At 46.9% G+C, this 18,580-nt stretch overlaps 1 protein-coding gene across 3 annotated transcripts in view; it reads left to right on the forward strand.

Annotated features, from left to right (window-relative positions):
- Positions 1–7,070: 7,070 nt before the first annotated feature.
- SPECC1L (sperm antigen with calponin homology and coiled-coil domains 1 like) overlaps positions 7,071–18,580 on the forward strand; it is a 123,353-nt gene continuing 111,843 nt past the window's right edge. For 2 of the 3 annotated variants that reach the window (XM_081252206.1, XM_081252208.1), the window contains exon 1: positions 7,071–7,181. The gene's annotated coding sequence lies outside the window, so the exon portion shown is untranslated. Of the gene's footprint in view, positions 7,182–11,090; positions 11,203–18,580 lie in introns of all 3 variants that reach the window. The other variant, XM_081252207.1, reaches the window with a different exon arrangement.

The raw sequence follows: 18,580 nt of genomic DNA on the forward strand, positions 1-18,580 counted from the left end.
GCTCGAGGGCTTGAATGACCCCTGGGGGTGGGCCTCCCAAACCCAAGGCCTGGCCCCAGGGCCAGTGTGGGAAACCGGGACCCATGCAGAGGGAAACAGATGCTGCAGCTGCTTGTTTAAATAAAACCACCACTTAAAAACTGCCTCGCTGGGTGGCGCTGCCCTGGTTCCCTCTGGGGCTCCCCAGCCCCCATAAGCCCAGCCTCCCCACTGCCGCTGGGCCAGAAGGAGGGAGAGGGGAATGGCTGCTGTTTCTTCTATTTTCTGAAAATAACGTTTCCAATGTCGGGGTGGCGATCAGAAGTTAGTTGGAACAGGCTATGGCATCTGTGACTTTTGTCTGTGTTCTTCATTAGATAAGCACTCCTGATCTGCATTTCCCAAGCAGGGCCCTTTCATCTGGTGACGGCCAGGAAGAGACTCCTGGGACTCCTGGTCAGTGGGCAGCGGCTGCAGGATCCTGTCCACCCTGACAGGCTGGCCTCTAGCCTCTGAGTCTCAGCCCACCCAAGCCATCTCATGCTAACCCTGCCTCCAGGTGGTGCCATGCTGGGGTACTAGAGGGTAGTAAATTCCTCCTCCACCAGCTGGCATTGTCCACACCCTCCTTGTGCTCCTTTCTGGCCCCCAGAGTTTTCTAGACTCCACTGCTCCATGGTAGTTATGAACTGAATTGTGTCCCCCAAATTCACATGTTGAAGCCCTAACACCAAGTGTGACCGTGTTCAGAGATTACCTTTTAGGAAGGTAATTAAGGTTAAATGAGGTCATAAGGGTGGAACCCTAATCTGATATGACTGGTCGCCTTATAAGAAGGGGAAGAGAGGGACTTACCTGGTGATCCAGTGGTTAGGACTCTGCGCTTTCACTGCCAAGGGCCCTGGGTCGGGGAACTAAGATCCCACAAGCCACGCAGCACGGCTGATAAAAAAAAAAAAAAAAAAAAAAGAGCCACCAGTGATCTCTCTCCACTTCTCACAGAGGAAAGGCTGTATGAGGACACAGAGAGAAGGGGCTCAGCTGCAGTAGAGGCCTCAGGAGGAACCAACCCAGATGGCACATTGACCTCGAGAAAAATCAATGTCTGTTTAAGTCCCTGGTCTGTGATTTATTGTTATGGCGGCCTGAGTCCACTAATACAGTGGCCTTTGGCTATTCTGACCCCTGGATGTGGACCCAAGCATGGAACTCGAGTCTTCCCCATGCTGCTCCGGGTTAACGACCCTCTTAAAGGGTCCCAGGGTGGTTGACTGATCACACCAAGGACAGGGGGCTATCACCCTCCTTGTCCAGGCCATACCAGTGAACCTCATGGATGAGCACTTTCTGAGGGACTGAGGCTGCTCCTCTGCGTGTCCCCAAATGAGATGCACCAAGTGCCCGGCTGGACCTCACAGGCCACATGTCCCAAGACAGGCCTCAGGGCCTCTGGCCAGTTCAGCCAGGTCACCAAGGGCTCAGTCCGCACACCGACTCCTTTCCGTCCCCCTCCTCCTCCTCCTCAAGTCAACTGGAATCTCTTCCAGTTCACACTTGGCCCGTGGCTCCTCTGGTGACCCAACCACAGACACCGCCTGGGTGCTGGCCAAAAAAAGAAAGGTGGGGGGCTGTGAGTCCTGAAGATGATTCTCGATTCTCAAAGAGGAGACATGGGCATGTTCGGAGCCTTGGGATGTGTGCAGGATTCTCAGGAGACTAGTTTGCAAGGGGGGGCACCAGCGGCTGAGGGAGAGGGCCCAGGGTCCAGAGGCCAAGGCTTGGGCAACTCGGGCAGCTCCCAGAGCCTCACCTGTAATTTATTTTTTTGGCCGCGCTGCGCAGCTTGTGGGATCTAGTTCCCCGACCAGGGATTGAACCTGGCCCACAGCAGTGAAAGCGCGAGATTGCCAGGGAGCTCCCTCCTCACCTGTAAACTCGGGACTTGCTCACTCTGACACTGGGAAGGGGCACACACAGGCTGAGGAGTGCCAGTTAAGCCTCAGGCACATTTGGGTGGAATCCCTTTATCCAGCTCATCATCCCTTGTCTTCCGTGTCCCCACCACGATATGCCGTTGTTTCCTGAAGTCCCCATGGAGTTGAACCAGGAGGCTGCACAAGGGTGACTGCTTTCTGTGGATGGGGACCTAGAGCTGAGAGATGACAGAGGAAGCATTTCCAGAGCCCTTGCCACATGCCAGGCCCTGCCCTTGGGACGCTTACAGTCTCCGGGGCCATAGACATTACCGTTTACTAGCCGTGTGATTGCCGTGTGCAGAGAAGCGTGGTGTCCAGGGGGGCACTTACTGGGGTGGGGACCTATTATTTAGTTCCCCAGCATCCCTGACCGGTGTGGGAGAATTGCCATTTTCACAAAAGAACTGGAAGTACAGAGAATTTGAGGGCCATACTTGAGGTCACACAGCTGTCCTGGCCAGAGTTTGGGCTCAAGTCCAGAGACCAGCAGACTTGGTACATGGGTTCCCTTCTTGCTGGCATCAGTTTCTCTGACTGTGAAACAAGAGGGTTTCATGATCTCTGATCTCTGTGGGCTGTGAGGAAGGGGGGACACCTGTCCTGAGTTGCTGTCCTTCCTATGTTTCTTCTGGAGCACCTGCAAGCCAGCTGGGCATCCCAAGGAGTCTCCTGGGGTTCACACCATGGCTGCTGGGTACCTGAGTCCCTCTCAGGGCGAGCAGCCCATCTCTGTCTGCAGACACATCTTTGCTCAGCTGACAGCTGAACGTCTCCTGGGACTCGGCGCACCCCTGGCTCCAAGAGAGGCATGTCAAGAATCCCAAGCTGATGTCCTGGCACTCGGAGCTGATGATTTGCTAACGGCTGGGGACAGTTGTTTTCTGATTAAAACTTGGCCTGTGGTCCCTGCCTGTTTGGGTCCTCCAGCTGTGGTGCAGACAGAGCAGCTGGGCCCGAGTGGAACAGTCAGTGTTGGGGGTGAGCGTCAGGGTGAGCTGAGGGGGTCACTAGGAAACCAGAGGCACAGAGCACAAGGGGGTTCCAGGCTGCAGCGCTCCACCCATCTATCTCAGTGGTGATGAGACCCCAACACTGCAGGGCTGACCTGGGGGGGAAGTGTCAGCCTCTGAGGCTGATCATCACAGTGTCCCAAATCCTGCCACTTGGTGGTCGTGGGCCGTGGAGGCTGGGCCCTGGGAGGGGCCTACACAGTGATAAATGCTCTGGGCACCTCGCCAGGTCCCTTCTTGCTCCTGGCCCGCAGCTGCCCAAATTGCCTGCTCTTTCTGCCCCTCCAGTCCTGACAAGCCGAGGAGAAGGGACCAAGGTGTGGTAAGGCTGATGGGACCACCCAGCGCTGAGGGCCAGCCACACACTGGGGTGAAGTCTGGACAGTTCCGTGCACTCCACCCTCTGATCTGTGTCCTCTCCTCTGACCCCATCGCCGTGCCAGGTCTCCTGACTCTCAGGGTCACCCTCCCCATCCTGCATGTGCCATGAGGGCAGTCTTCCTAAAGAAGATCTCACAACATGTCACTTCCCTGTCCTAAAGCTGCAGTGACCGGCCCCTGTCCACATTATAGAAGCCCAGTTCCGAGGTCTAGTGGCGGAGGCTCTCTCTGCCTCAAATCCTCCTCAAATGCCACCCCCTCCCAGAATCCTGCTGACCCCTCCGGGACACCTTAGCAGCATCTCACCTGATTCAGGACCAGGTTACACTGCTGTCCCAGGCAGAGAAGGCTCTCAGAGGCTAGGGACCTGGTCAAAACCATCTTTGTACCCTCTCCCACCCACCCACCCACCCAACCCTGCACAGGTGCGGTTCAGCAGACCTGGTTCCTACTCAGGAAATGTCAGTAGCCTCCTGCTTGGTGGAAAATGGCGCTTTTGCTTTGGAATTTCAATGGCAGAAAATCTAGGTTAGTAGTTTTGGTTCATTAAAAGTACTTCGCTGTGTATAAAGACGTTCATAGGAACTTTATTCCTAATGTTAAAGGGTAATGTTTTAAAAAGGTAAAATCATGACTCTTATACAAATATAAAATAAACATATATCAAAGAGTTTACTTAACTCATTCATTAAATGAGGGAACCAGTAAGATGTTACCATCAGTTCAAAGGAGAACTCCAAGGTCAGACACATATATAGAACAGAAATACTGAAATGAACTTGGAGGCAAAACTGGTTTTTCCACTGTGGGGGAGGGTTGTACCTGGACAAGAATTATTTGCATTGCTGTCAATTTTCTACAATATTGCAAAAGAGCTCAAAGACAATATAAGGCCCAAAGCCCCCGCAGAATCAGAATCAGATAACCTAGAAGGGTGTGTACCAAGGATGCATATAGCTTCCCATTGGAGACTCCAGGAATCTTTTTTTGCTTAATCCAATTTTCATTCCACAGATAGCTCACAACTGGAGACAACCCAAATGTCCATCAATAGAATGGATAAACCATGGAATGGTAAATTCATACAGTGCAATACTACACAGCAACCAAAATGATATTCATTTTGCATGCCACAGATGCATGCAACAAGATGGATGAATCTCACAGAATTCATGTTGTGTGAAAGAGGGTAGACACAAAAAGATACTTGCTGTAGGCTGAATAATGCCCCCTAAAGATATCCAGTCTTTCCCTGGGACCTATAAGTGTTACCTTATTTGGAAAAAGGGTCTTTGCAGATGTGATAAATTAAGGATCATGAGATGGGGGGTTATTCTGGATTATCCAGGTGGGCCCTAAACGCCATCATGAGTGTCCTTATATAAGAATCAAAGGGAGATTTCACACAAACACAGAGAAGGCCATAGACCAAGGCAGAGATTGGAATGAGGCAGTCACAAGCAAAGTAACATCAAGAAATGCAGGCAGGGCTTCCCTGGTGGCGCAGTGGTTGAGAGTCCGCCTGCCGATGCAGGGGACACGGGTTCGTGCCCCGGTCCGGGAAGATCCCACATGCCCTGGAGCGGCTGGGCCCGTGAGCCATGGCCGCTGAGCCTGCGCATCCGGAGCCTGTGTTCCACAATGGGAGAGGCCACAACAGTGAGAGGCCCGCATACCGCAAAAAAAAAAAAAAAAAAAAAAAAAGAAATGCAGGCAGCTGGCAGAAGGTAGAAGAGGCAAGGGATGGATCCTCCCCCGGGGCCTTCTGAGGAGACTCAGAGATGCTGACACCTAGATGTTGGACTTCCAGCCTCTAGAACTGTGAGATGATACATTTCTTTTGGTTTAAGCCACCAAGGTTGTGGTAATTTGTTACAGCAGCCCTAGGAAATCAATACAATTCCATTTATTTAAAGTTCAAAATCAGCCCATATTCATCCTGAGTTAGATGTCAGAATGTGGTTACATTTGGGGAGGATGTAGTGTTGGCAGGGGAGAGGAGGGACTTGGCAAACTGCTCAAGTTCTTTTTCTTGACCTTCACTTTTTTGTATTTCATTGAGTTGTATATTTATTTTGTGCACTTTAATATAAAAAAGTATCTCTTGTCCTCCATGCAGTTCTTACAGGGCTGGCGTGAAGATCTAAATGATGTTGAGTCCTGTTTGAACTGTAAATGCTGAAGCAGATGCAACATGAATGCCCTTCACAGTCACCAGGTGTTTACTGGGTGCTGGGCATCATGCTAAGCTCCCTTCATGCATTATCCCACTTAATCCCCCCAACCCATAACAGCTCCCATTTTGTAGATGAAGAAACTGAAATGCAAAGACAAATGGTTAGTAAGTGAAGCCAGGATTCAAACCCAGGCTGTCTGGTGATGAGGAACATGACCTAAGTCCTACACAAATGTTGAATGATTGATTATCTCCAGACTATTAAACCATCATGGCTATTCCAGTTTTAAAAAAGAAAGGTACAGATCATTATGTATAGTAGACTACCATTTGTGTAAAAAAAAAAAAGGAAGCTAAAGAACCAATCTGCTTATTTTGGATATTTGTTTATATTCAAAAAATACTTTTATCAAGAAACTGAATACATTTAGTTGCATCTGGGAAGAGGAACTACAGCAATGGAGATGGGGTTGAGAAGGTGCTTTCTAAATTTTGAAATATATAAATGTATTAGAAATTTATTCAGAAACAAAAGAAACAATGATTATAACAAAAACCATCAGAGAATTACATGAACAACGTTATGCCAATGATTTGAAAAACATTAACAAAAGACACTTTCCTGCAAAAATATAACTCAGTAAAAATGACACAGGAAGAAAAAGAAATTCTGTCTAGACTTAGGACCAATAAAGAAATGTTGGGGCTTCGCTCGTGGTGCAGTGGTTAAGAATCCGCCTGCCAATGCAGGGGACACGGGTTCCAGCCCTGGTCCAGGAAGATCCCACGTGCCACGGAGCAACTAAGCCTGTGTGCTACAACTACTGAGCCTGTGCTCTAGAGCCCGCGAGCCACGACTACTGAGCCCACGTGCCACAACTACTAAGGCTCGCACACCTAGAGCCCGTTCTCCACAGAGAAGCCACCGCAATGAGAAGCCCACGCACTGCAATGAAGAGTAGCCCCCACTCGCCACAACTAGAGAAAGCCCGCGCGGGGCAACGAAGACCAAATGCAGACAAAAATTAATTAATTTAAAAAAAAGTTGTGCTTTTTTTAAAAACCTGCATCCCATCTCCCCCCAAATCTCCGGGGAGTACCGGGAGGGCAGGGCTTCTGTGTTTTCCCACCACTGTCTAGCTCAAGACCAGCGCCGTCCTTGGCACGCTATAGATACGTCCCTGAATGTTGGACCTCTTGGCTAAGCCGAGGCTTTGGGATGATGAAGCGTTAACACATCACTCGGCAGTACCCAGTGCATCCTCCAGGAGCATCCGCCAGCCAGAGCTCGAGCAGGAAGCCTGACGCATGCGCACTGCCTGCCTGAGGCCTTTCTGTGGCCGGCCGGATGGTACGGCGCCTGCGCGATCCGAGCCGGGAGGGACACGAGCCGAGTGGGCTGTGCTGCAGACGCTGCGCGGCGGCGGATGTGGGCGGGGCCTGTGCCGCGCCTGCGCAGTCTTTGGCGGCCGTGTGGGACGGACAAGAGGCGGGCCGGGGGCGTGAGCCGCGAGGGAGGCTGGGCGGGCCGGGCGAACGGCCCCGCGGGGTTGGCTGCTGCCCTGAGGCCGGACTCAACGGATTCGGGCCGCGCCACCGGGCGAGCGCGCCGCCCGGCCCCAGCCCGGAGCCAGCGAGCAAGCGAGGCGGCGCCGCGCGGTAAGAGCCGGGGCCGGGTGCCCTGAGTGTGCGCGGCGGGAACGTCCCTCTACTCAGCGCCGCCCGCGCGGCCAGGCCCCGGCGGCCCCGCAGACCCCGGCGGCCCGCGCCTGCGCCGTCCCCTCCCGGGCCCCCCGCTTGGCGCGCGCCTGCGCCATCCCCTCGCGGGCCCCCGGGCAGCCCAAGCCGCGACCCCGGCCGGCGGGCGTCCCGGCTGCTTGGGGCCGGGCTGGTTCTGCGGCCGCGCCCACCGGTGTCCTCTCGTCGCGCCCCAGGAGAGGCTGGGGCCGCCGCCCCATAGCTCCTGGCCCCCAGGGCTTTAGTCCCTGGCCTCCATCCCCGGGCCCGAGGATGCGGCGGGCGGCCGACCCGGGCCTCCTGCGGGCTCTGCTTCCGCCGGGCCGCGCCCCCACCCGCGCCCAGCTCCGCCGGCGGGGTCAGCCCGGAGCAGGAGGAGTATCCTTTTTTCTCCAGACCTGGTTAATTGCATCAGGTTGGATGTGAATAATCTTGTGTTCTGCCGAGGAAATTCTGCCTTTCCCGCAGTGTGGTCATTGTATGGCTTCAGTGGTTACGTTTAAGACATCAGAGTTCGTTTCTGGGCAGCTCCCCTGGAGTTGACTGGAAAAGAAACAGTTTCCACTCAGTTTTGGCCCATTTACAAAACCAAGTAACTCCTGTGATCATTCAAGCGCAGAGAATCTTGATTTGTTAATGCCCTTGGTAATTCGCGGGCAAGCACGGGAGGACCCAGGGAAAATTCCCATAAATTCGCCGTCCTGTATTGATCGCAGGGGGAAATGTCTGTGTTGTATTTAAAAAAAAATCATCTTCAGCCATTGATAATGTTTTGTAAGTTTGCAACAGATGCAAGAGACTAAAAAATGTTTGCTGTCACCCCGGGGGCTGCATCTTGAGATGAAATCAGAGCCTGGGGCTTGGTAGATACCAGCAGACATCACTATAATATGGGTAGGTTATCAAATAGACACATCGATGCAGAAGGGTAAGGAGAAGTAGGGTATTGACCTAGGTAAGATTTTTTTCTATAAAGAGGTAGCTGATCCAGTAATTTTTTTCTCTTGAAAGATGTCTCCTTTTCTCCTTTGAATGAGTGTACTCCAAGCATCTTGAGATAGCTGGAGAATGCTTTTTAATTGCCTGTGCATACTCTACGTATGTAGGGATTTTCTTGACATTCATTTTCAGTAAGAAAGTGAGGGCTTCCCTGGTGGCGCAGTGGTTAAGAATCTGCCTGCCAATGCAGGGGACATGGGTTTGAGTTCTGGTCCAGGAAGATCCCACATGCCGCAGAGCAACTAAGCCCGTGTGCCACAGCTACTGAGCCTGTGCTCTAGAGCTCGCGAGCCACAACTACTGAAGCCGGTGCACCTAGATCCTGTGCTCTGCAACAAGAGAAGCCACCGCAGTGAGAAGCCCGCGCACCACAACTAGAGAGAGCCCACGCACAGCAACGAAGACCCAACACAGCCAAAAATAAATAAAATAAATTTTTTTAAAAAGAAAAGAAAGTGAATATTGTGCCATAGAAAAGCTTTATCACTCTGCACCTTGGCAACAGTCCAAATATCTAAGTGTGCAGTTCAGCATCATAGTGAGTGGGAAGTGATTATAGCAGTTTTGGTTAAGGTGAGGTTTGTATCAAAATTTCTGTTTTGGGCTTCCCTGGTGGCGCAGTGGTTGAGAGTCCGCCTGCCGATGCAGGGGACACGGGTTCGTGCCCCGGTCCGGGGGGATCCCACATGCCGCGGAGCAGCTGGGCCCGTGAGCCATGGCCGCTGAGCCTGCGTGTCCGGAGCCTGTGCTCCGCAGGGGGAGAGGCCACAACAGTGAGAGGCCCGCGTACAGCAAAAAAAAAAAAAAAAAAAAAAATTTCTGTTTTAAACTTGAACTTTTGGGGTTGTGTATCTGCAGTGTGTCCTCTTGAGACGGGATTTCTCTGAAGCAGAGGTTCTCTTTATAACTGACTCCATAAAGTACATCTTATATTTTAGATGACTCAGATGATAGTATTGCTTTGGTTCAAAATTATTATTAGGAATGGGTTTTCATAATACATTAAGACTTGCTGTATAACCATGTACATATTTAAATCACATGGCTAACTTGTCCGTAGTCATTACGCAAACTCTCCACCTCAGTAGAGGAACAGTGGCAGGGTGTCAGTAGGTGAGTTAAATTCTCTTGGCTTTATGGCTTTATGGCTTTATGGCAAGTCGGTTTTCCTTTCTGGGCTTCATTTCCCCATCTGTAAAGTGTGGGGTTTGGGAGTGGAGATGGAAAGGAGCTTGAGTTGCCAATTTTAATGTTTAATGGATCTTTGCCTACTTAGTCCTCTTCAGCCAGGGGTAGAACTGGGCCTTCTCACCAGTTCCATGACATTGTTGTCCTTCGTCAAAGACCAGGTGGTGTTGTAAAGCTGGTGAGAACCAATCTCGGAGACTCTTGGTCAGGGCCCTGAAATGAACTGTTGAGTGGGCTTCAGTGTATTAAGAAAAATGAGGACAATATAGGGAGTTTTTCATAAACCTAAATTTATTCAACTAGGATTTCCCTTTCTAAAAAATGTCATTTTCTTGATATTAAAATTAAAGCATCTTCTATGACATGATGTTGATGGTAAATGGTGGTAAATGAGATTGTAATAAATGGCAACTACAGGTTGGTTTTCTTATCACAATAAGGTATTTTTAGAAATAAAGAGAACGTAGAATCTATTGTTTTGCTGTTGTTGTAAGGGAGTTTAGTGAAAAAGTTCCTGGGGCTTTTGCTGCTGAGAAGATTAAAATATAGATTACTTTTTAAGAGTAAAGATGAGTTACTTTGTGGTCATGTGTCCCAATCCACAGGCAACTAAGAAGGCTCTGTTGAATTTGCTTGTTATTAAAGACACTTCTGATCATCCTTTCCTACCAGATATAAAATGTCAGGATATTTTTGTGGGTGTATAAGCCTAGGCAGGGAAATTCCTCCTGGTGGTTGGAATTGTTAGTATTGAATAGACTGGCTGCTGAGGTAAAGAACCCCTGTGGGGATTCTCTGTCAGCTCCGAAACCTTTTAGTATTGTGACCCCAGTCTTTTGCTGTGAAACACCATGACCATCAAGAAATTAGGCTTACAGATTGTATTTCAGATATGCTGAGGGGAGAAGTGGCTGTCCAGCACCCTGTCCAGTTCCAAAGCGAATGTAATAGATGACCATTGTGTCTGTGAAATCTTAAAATTTTTTAAAGATTTAAAAAGTCGTACTAGATTTAGATTTAGAGTTATTGTAAATTTTCTTTTGTACTTACAAAACTACAATATATAATGTGTATCAAGCATACATTTTTAAAGTGTCTCAAATTAAAATTAATAATGCAATCTGTAATTCTTCAAATACTCATGTTCACATTGGGAGGACTGACTGCTCTCACCCACCTGAGTTCTCCATTTTCAAAGGATAACATGGAAACTCTGTAAAGGACATTTGTCCAAAAGAAGAGAATGCAGATCTGTTAAGTGTTTTCCCTGACCTTTTTGCACATCTTCATTGTAGTTCTTGTCTTTATTTTTTGGTTAAATCCTGAGGTTTGCCCCTTCCTTTCTTTCTAAAATGTTAATCTGTTCACGGTTACTGCCCTGCTCTCTGCACAACTTAAAATCCTTCAATGGCTCCCACTATCTTTACAATCAGATCTACCGATCCTTAGCTTGGTGTCACTGGGCTCTGGCTGTCACTCTCGTCGTGCCCCCACCTCCCTTTAGGTTCTTCGTTGAGCTTCGTTGAGCTCTTGGTCCTTGGAGCTCTCTCCAGTCTCCTCTGCTGGAAAGCTTTTCTTCATCCTTCAAAACTCAGCTCAGATAGGACCTGGCCTGAAAGGCATCCCTTATCCTGACTCCTGCAGGCTTGTCCAGCACCCTGTCCAGTTAGGATTTGGCTCCCTGGTTTTGTCTGCTCTTCTCCACCAGCTGGGACACCGCAGTGCAGAGCCGGGTGCGTGTCGTTGCATCTGCTGGGTGAGTAGTTTGTCAGGCATGGGTCCTGAGGAAGTGGGTCACTTAGTCCCTGCCCCTGAGGAGCTTTTCACTCCAGATCCACTTGGCCTCGCCATCCCTGAGACACCTCCCAGCCGTGCACACCAACTTGCAAAGTCCATTTAATTGTTTCTTAGTGTCTAATTAAAATCTAATTTCTTGACAGAGGAGACTCTGTCTGTGATGTCTATTATATCACCTTTGTTCTGGGCTCTGGAAGGAATGTGCATTTGTTTCATGTTGTTTCCCTTTTTCCCCTTGTATACCTTCCATCTTGGTGGTGGTGGTTTTTGTTGTTGTTGTTGTTGTTTGGGGATGGTGAAGTTTTAAGAGGTGAAGATATTAAATTTCAAGTTCGTCTCTTGTGCATATAGCCCAGGGAAAACAGAAATGTTAAAGGGGAAAAATACTTTGTCTCTTGAAAGAAAAAAAAAGCCCCATATTACACTTCTTTTCAAAAGAACTGAGTTTGTACAAAAAAAAAAAAAAAGACCCTGATTAAGCTTGGGAAAGAGGCAAAGAAACTGACGGCAGTGTTAGGATTTGTCAAGAAATACTTGTTAAAAATGAAAGTTGTCCCTTCCTCTCTCACTTCTCATGTTCTTGGGGAAAGTCCCAACGCAGCCATTTTCCAGGGGCACCTCGTCCCCTGGGAAGTCCTGAAGCACTTTGTTGGGGCTGCTGTTTTCCAGAACAGTCACAACTGGACATTTTCTTCCGAGAGATGCCCCTGTCCTCCCATGTGGAAGACGCCAGTGTCCTGAGTCCCACTCCCTTCTTTCCCTGGAAGCGTCTCCTGGTCAAATTTTGTTCTACCCCACCAGGCCCAAGAGTTCTTGAGCAGGAGCTATTGAGTCTTCTCCTTGCACATTTTAAACCTTGGTGGGTTTGAGTCAGTCTCCCCCAGCCTCCCGCCCCAACCCCCCAGCCCTGGCCTGGTGGCTTGCTGGACCTTAGTTCCCTGACCAGGGGTTGAACCCAGGCTCCAGCAGTGAAAGCACCGAGTCCTAACCACTGGACCGCCAGGGAAGTCCCTGGTTAGGGTCAGTCTTAAATCTTCTGTCCTGTGTTCTTGTTCTTTTCCCTTTCTGGCCTCTGCCTTTCTACGGACTCCGTCACATCATTACACTTACTCAGGTGTGTTTTCTCTGCCCTGTTACAAATTACCTGCTGGATTTTTCAAACCTAGTTCCCTCATTTTTATTCTTTTTTTTTTTTTTGGCTGAGCTGCAAGCCTTGCAGGATCTTAGTTCCCTGGCCAGGGATTGAACCCTGGGCTCTCTGCAGTGAAAGTGCTGAGTCCTAACCACTGGACTGCCAGGGAAGTCCCCCTCATTTTTATTCCTCAAGCTTACCTCATTGCGTACTTATTCAACTTTGCCCGGCCCCCGCCACTCAAGGCCACCAGCCTTGGATTTTTTAGTCTTTTTTTGTTTATCTCTTCCTTCTTGCCTCAACACTTGTCTCCTCTCCCCACCCCACTCTCCCCTCCCCCGAACTCCATCACCAGGAATGTCAACCTTTCATACCACTCTTCATCGTTCATGTATTCATTTGAATGCAAGAATTGTGTATGCATATATTCATTCATGTATTCATTTGCAAACATGTATGGTTTTTAAAAATAACAGCTTTATTGAGGTATAATTCTTATACCATAAAGTTCATCCTTTTTGTTTTTTTCCAACTTAAATGAGTCAAATTTATTTATTTGTTTATTTAAATTTTTATTGGAGTATAGTTTTTTTTTAAATTTAATTTATTTTTGGCTGCATCCAATCTTAGTTGTGGCATGTGGGATCTTTAGTTGCGGTGTGCAGGCTTCTCTCTAGTTGTGGTGCATGGGCTTCTCTCTAGTTGTGGCACGTGGGCTCAGTAGTTGCAGCGTGCGGGCTCAGTTGCCCTGAGGCATGTGGGATCTTAGTTCCCCAACCAGGGATGGAACCTGTGTCCCCTGCATTGGAAGACGGATTCTTAACCACTGGACCACCAGGGAAGTCCCTAGAGTACAGTTGATTTACAATGTTGTGTTAGTTTCAGGTGTACAGCAAAGTGAATCAGCTATATATACACATATATCCACTCCTTTTCAGATTCCCCTCCCACATAGGCTATTATAGAGTACTGAGTAGAATTCCCTGTGCTATACAGTAGATCCGTATTAGTTATCTATCAGTGTTTTATACATAGTAGTGTGTATATGTCAATCCCAATCTTCCAATTTATCTCTCCCCACTGACCCCCTGGTAACCATAAGTTTGTTTTCTACATCTGTAACTCTATTTCTGTTTTGTAGATAAGTTCATTTTGTTCCCTTTTTTTAGATTCCACATATAAGCAATATCATATAATATTTGTCTTTGTCTGACTTACTTCACTCAGTATGACAGTCTCTGGGTCCATTCATGTTGCTGCAAATTGAATGATTTTGTTCTTTTTTATAGCTGAGTAATATTCCATTGTATATATGTACCACATCTTCTTTATCCATTCCTGTGTTGATCGACATTTAGGTTGCCATGCTTTTTGAATTGCACACCTCAGTGGTTTTTAGTACATTCACAGAGTTGTGCATTGAGCACCACTCTCTTAATTCCAGAGCATTTTCATCACCTCCGGAAGAAACCTTGTACCCAGCAACAGTCACTCCCCATTCTCCACTCTCCCAAGCCCCTGGCAATCACTAATCTACTTTCTCTGGACTTGTCTGTTCTGGATATAAATGGAATCAGACAATATGTGGCCTTTTGTGTGGTTTCTTTCATTTAGCATAATGTTTCCAAGGGTTATCCATGTTGTAGCATCCATTAGTACTTCATTCCTTTAATGGCTAAATAATAGTCCATACTTTGTTATCTATTCATTAGTTGATGGACATTTAGTTTATTCCACTTTTCTTTACTTTTTTAAAAATTTTTTGGCCACACAACATGTGGGATTTTAGTTCCCCGACCAGGGACTGAACCCGCCCCCCTGCATTGGAAGTGCAGCATCTTAACCACTGGACCGCCAGGGAAGTCCCTGGTTTATTCCACTTTTGGATATTATGAATAATGCTGCTGTGAACATTCATGTACAAGTTTTTGTGTGGACAGATGTTTTCTGTTCTCTTAGGTGTATACGTAGGAGTGGAATCACTGGGTCATATGGTAGCAATGTTAAACTTTTTGAGGAACCACCAACTGTTTTTCAAAGCTGCTCCATTTTACAGTCCCTCCAGCAGTGTGTCAAGTTCTAAGTTCTCCACTTCCTGATCAATGTATGGATTTTCAGGGCATACTTTTTAAAACATGGGATATTTTTGGCACTTCTGCTTTTTGTTTTCTCACTTAATACTTCTGGAAAGTCCATTAAATCAGCTGGTATCATTCTGACTCATTGTGATTAATGGCTTCATAGTAATATTCCATAGTATAAATATACTGTTTATTCATTCAATTCAGCAGATAATAAAAGGCTATTGTGGATCAGGCAGTGTTCTAGGCTCTGAGGCAACAGCATGAACAAAACAAACAAAACACCCTGCACTCTTAGAGTTTACTTTCTAATAGGAGCAGGGGTGGAAAGTCAGGAAATAAACAAGTAGCATAGCCTAGGGTTTTACCATTGCAGTTTGAGTCTGTGGGGGCTTTCTGAGTAGTGTATATGAAGTACCAAAGACTAGATTGCCCTAAATGTTGTTACAAGTTACTTTAAGTCAGTATTAGTATTAGTAATCTTGCAGGAGAAAGTAGAAACATTTTCATAAAAAAAAAAAAGACCCAATTGGTTAATGTAGATATGGAGTTCTAGGAGATCCACATGTGAGTCCTTGGTAGCAAAGTTTGCATATTTATAAACTGTATCCAAATCCTCTTATCCTGTTGAAAAGTAATAGACATTGTTCCCCCAAAACCAGGTGAGATATATGTGCTGGAGGTTTCTGATGGATGCAGTTGAGAGTACTTTTGGGGGACATGGCAAAACTTCTGGGCCCAGTCAAGACTCTTGTTTTCTTCCTGAACTTTTCTGTGTTTGTTATATTGCCCTATGAATTATTGAGATTGTCCCTCCAGTAAAGCCTACTTTAAATTATTCATGGTGATGCTTAGGGAAGATAATCTGGGTCCTCTAGAGTGGTTAGGCCTGGAGGGAATTCCCTCCCAATAAGGGCAGATTTATATTGATATGCAGCCTAGTTTGGTCTGCACTAACCCTTCTATGTTGGCCCTAGTGGTAATGCAGTTAAAATAAACATTTTGGTTCTGATTTTGTTTTTTATATTTGACTTTGAAATGAAGTTAGACACAGTTATTCACCGTTTGTGTTACCCATCCAGGTCAAAGTCTTGCTCATCCAGACCAGCTCCATCATGATGGAATGCTAGTCATCTATTAATAATCAGAATGTCACTCTAATGAATAAAACATTATTTTGCAGAAAATTTTTTGGGCAGTTCAGTTACTAATGTTCGTTTATAAAAATTCAGAACAAAACACAACCTGCAAGTTTATGTTAAAGTAACATTTCTGAAGGTCTAGTGTAGAATATAAATGCCACCCAGCATACTGTCTAGCAGTACAGGGATCTTAGTCACCTCCTCTCCTGCCTTTGCTTCTCGCTGTCCTCCCCCACCACACATGTGCTTAGCTGGGTTGGGTTCCAAAACTTTATTTATAAAACTAATTTAATTCATAAGGTTTATGAGGTTTAGATTATTAGTACTGTGGAATCTAATGAGCATCCATGGCAGCATGGCTGAAAAAGCATACATTTCATGTGTACCTTTCATTAAATATGGTCCTCTCACCATACAGCTTAAGGTAGTTATTTTCCTTAATTTTATAAATGAGGAAACGAGGTTAAGAATACAGAGTTAACCAGGGGCCAAGCTTGGACTTGAGCCCAGTTTTCTGACTAAAAGTCCTATGTGTTCTTTTCACTGTAATATGCTGCCTTTCAACTGGAATGCATTTGCCATATGGTTGAAGGAACGACAGTGCCATTTAGCCTGGAGAATAGAAGACTATGTAGGGCATTGTTTCTCTTATAATTGAAATATTTGAAGAGCTTTCACATGGAAAGAGGGCTGGATTTATTTTGTGCTGCTTTGGCAGGTTCCCTAGTAAATGGTAGTTATAGTTGCACTGACATTTGGCTCCACGTATGAAAAACTGCCCAAGAATTGAAGGGGCAACTAGTGACAAAGCCTGTGGGGGTGTCATAGGACGATGGCTGGGGGACTGACCTTGATGCCTACCTGGTCTTACTGAGGTCCTCTTCTTTGCCTCCTCCTTCTACACCCTTTCTTGCCTGAGCGCTTGACAGGGCCCCCTCTCTTCTCTTCCTAATTTCATGCCTCTTCTCCCTTAAGCCACTCAGAGGCAAGTTTTAAATATGGGATGGCCACTTGATAGTAGTTAATTATGATTTTGTTTGATTGGTTTGTTTTTCTCACATATGCAGTATACACATTATTTTAAATAAAGTGACAGTGAAGTATTAATTTGGAATTTATAATTTTTTCCAATACTATTTCTGTAGTGATTTTTTTTAAGCAGGAAATAAAAATTGAAGAGTATATCCTGTGATGGTAGGCTAAGAGGGGGATTTATTATGCAAGTATGAGAGTCTCTGCTGAAATGCTAACACAGTGTTTACTTTCTCACTCAAGGTTCATTATCCTCAGGGATAACCACCCAAGGTTCCTATGCTGTTTCATTCCTCGTCGCATGTGATTGCATAGGTGCTGCGCCTTGTCCGGCCAGGGAGTCCTGCAGGTGGGGAGAGGGTGGTCGGGGAGAGGGTGGTCAGCAGCAGCAGGGTCTGTATTGACGCCCGAGAGTGGCTTCTGTGAAGGGTTCTTAGTCTCTGAACATCTTTGCTGGTGAAGCTTCAGAGCGTAGTGAGGTCAAGAGGGAAAAGACCTGTTATCTCTCAAACAGCTGATTAATTTTTGCATAGCAGTTACTGGTTTCTTTTGTCTACATACTTTTTTTTTTTTTTTAATTGTCAGGAGCCTGGAGCTTAGATATATGTGCCATGCTGTGTCAGAAGTGAGCTTGGGACATTTCAGGTGATGGGGGTGGCTGGTGGCTGCACTGAGAAAGAGATTCCCTCAGGAAACAGGCAAGTGAGAAAGTTAGCCCAGCAAATTCCCCGTGTAAGTTCAATGTGATGCTCTTTAAAACAGTTGATGTTACACCACTGTTACCTGGAGCCCTGAGAGCTGAAGCGTTGTGACTGTCCAAGTATCTAGCTAACCGAAGTTAGTGCAGGAGCCGATCATTCAGCTGGCATCTGATGACGAGCAGTCCTCCCGGCCCCCGCTTGAGTGCCTTTGGCAAGGGGAGGACCCAACCAGTTTTAAGGCCGCTCGGTTGGTGTAGGGACATCGCTGATTATTAGTTGCCTCGGAATCTGTCGCTTGGTAACTTTCACTCTCTAGTCCTATTCCTGCCTTCTGGACCTTTTGAAGTTTGAAAACGACTATTTTCACTTACCGAGTTGAAAGTCTCACTTACTTGAGTTGTTTTCAGAGCTCTCTGGACTGGAGACAGGCTGGTTATTAGATTTTTCTCCTCACAGTGTGGTTCTAGAACTGCACACAGTACCCTACCAGGTCCTCTGAGGAGGACAGTCTACCTGGGACTCCTGTCTTCCTGGATCCAGACAGTGTAAATCAGATGATTTATTTCAGCTCAGGACTATATTGTTGCCCTTGGAAGAGCCCTGCTGTGCAGTGGGGACACTTTAAGCCCAAACTCCCTCTTCTGCTACAGAAGCAAGTCTTCCAGAGTCTGTCTTTCAGAGCTTTCCTCTTCCCGGGAACTTGTGGACAATAGGATCAGATTCTAACCTTTGACAGCACCTGCACCCTTCCAAAATCTGCTTCTCACACACATGAACAAAAGATAAATATGTGAGGTGACGTATTAATTAACTAGGTGGTGGGAATCCTTTTACAATGTATATGTACATCAGTCGCCATGATGTACCTTTTAAATGTGTTACAGTTTTATTTATCAATTATATCTCGGTAAAGTTGAAAAAAATTTGAGGTGAAAACATCTTGCCTTCAAAAGGTCAGGGTTTCCTATTGAGACTAGTCACAGAGATGCATTCCAGGTTTCTTACTTCTTATTTGTTCGCAGATGGTGTGCAAGGAGGTAGTGATCCCTGGGGTTAGGCCACCTTATGTAGCGTGGCAGCTCGAGGGCGTCAGGACACCCGATGAACTGAGGTTCCAGCTTCATAGGGACCTTCCTTCTTAGGCTGCTTTGGCCTCCAGGGGAGGGCTGCCTGCCCCTTTAATGCTAGGGTCTCCACAGTTTTCCAGTAACCACAGTTTGTTAGAGTCTCTAAGTTGTCGGTTTTCTCC

Source organism: Mesoplodon bidens (assembly GCF_964165515.1).
Source record: "Mesoplodon bidens genome assembly, chromosome: 13".
Lineage (NCBI taxonomy): Eukaryota > Metazoa > Chordata > Mammalia > Artiodactyla > Ziphiidae > Mesoplodon > Mesoplodon bidens.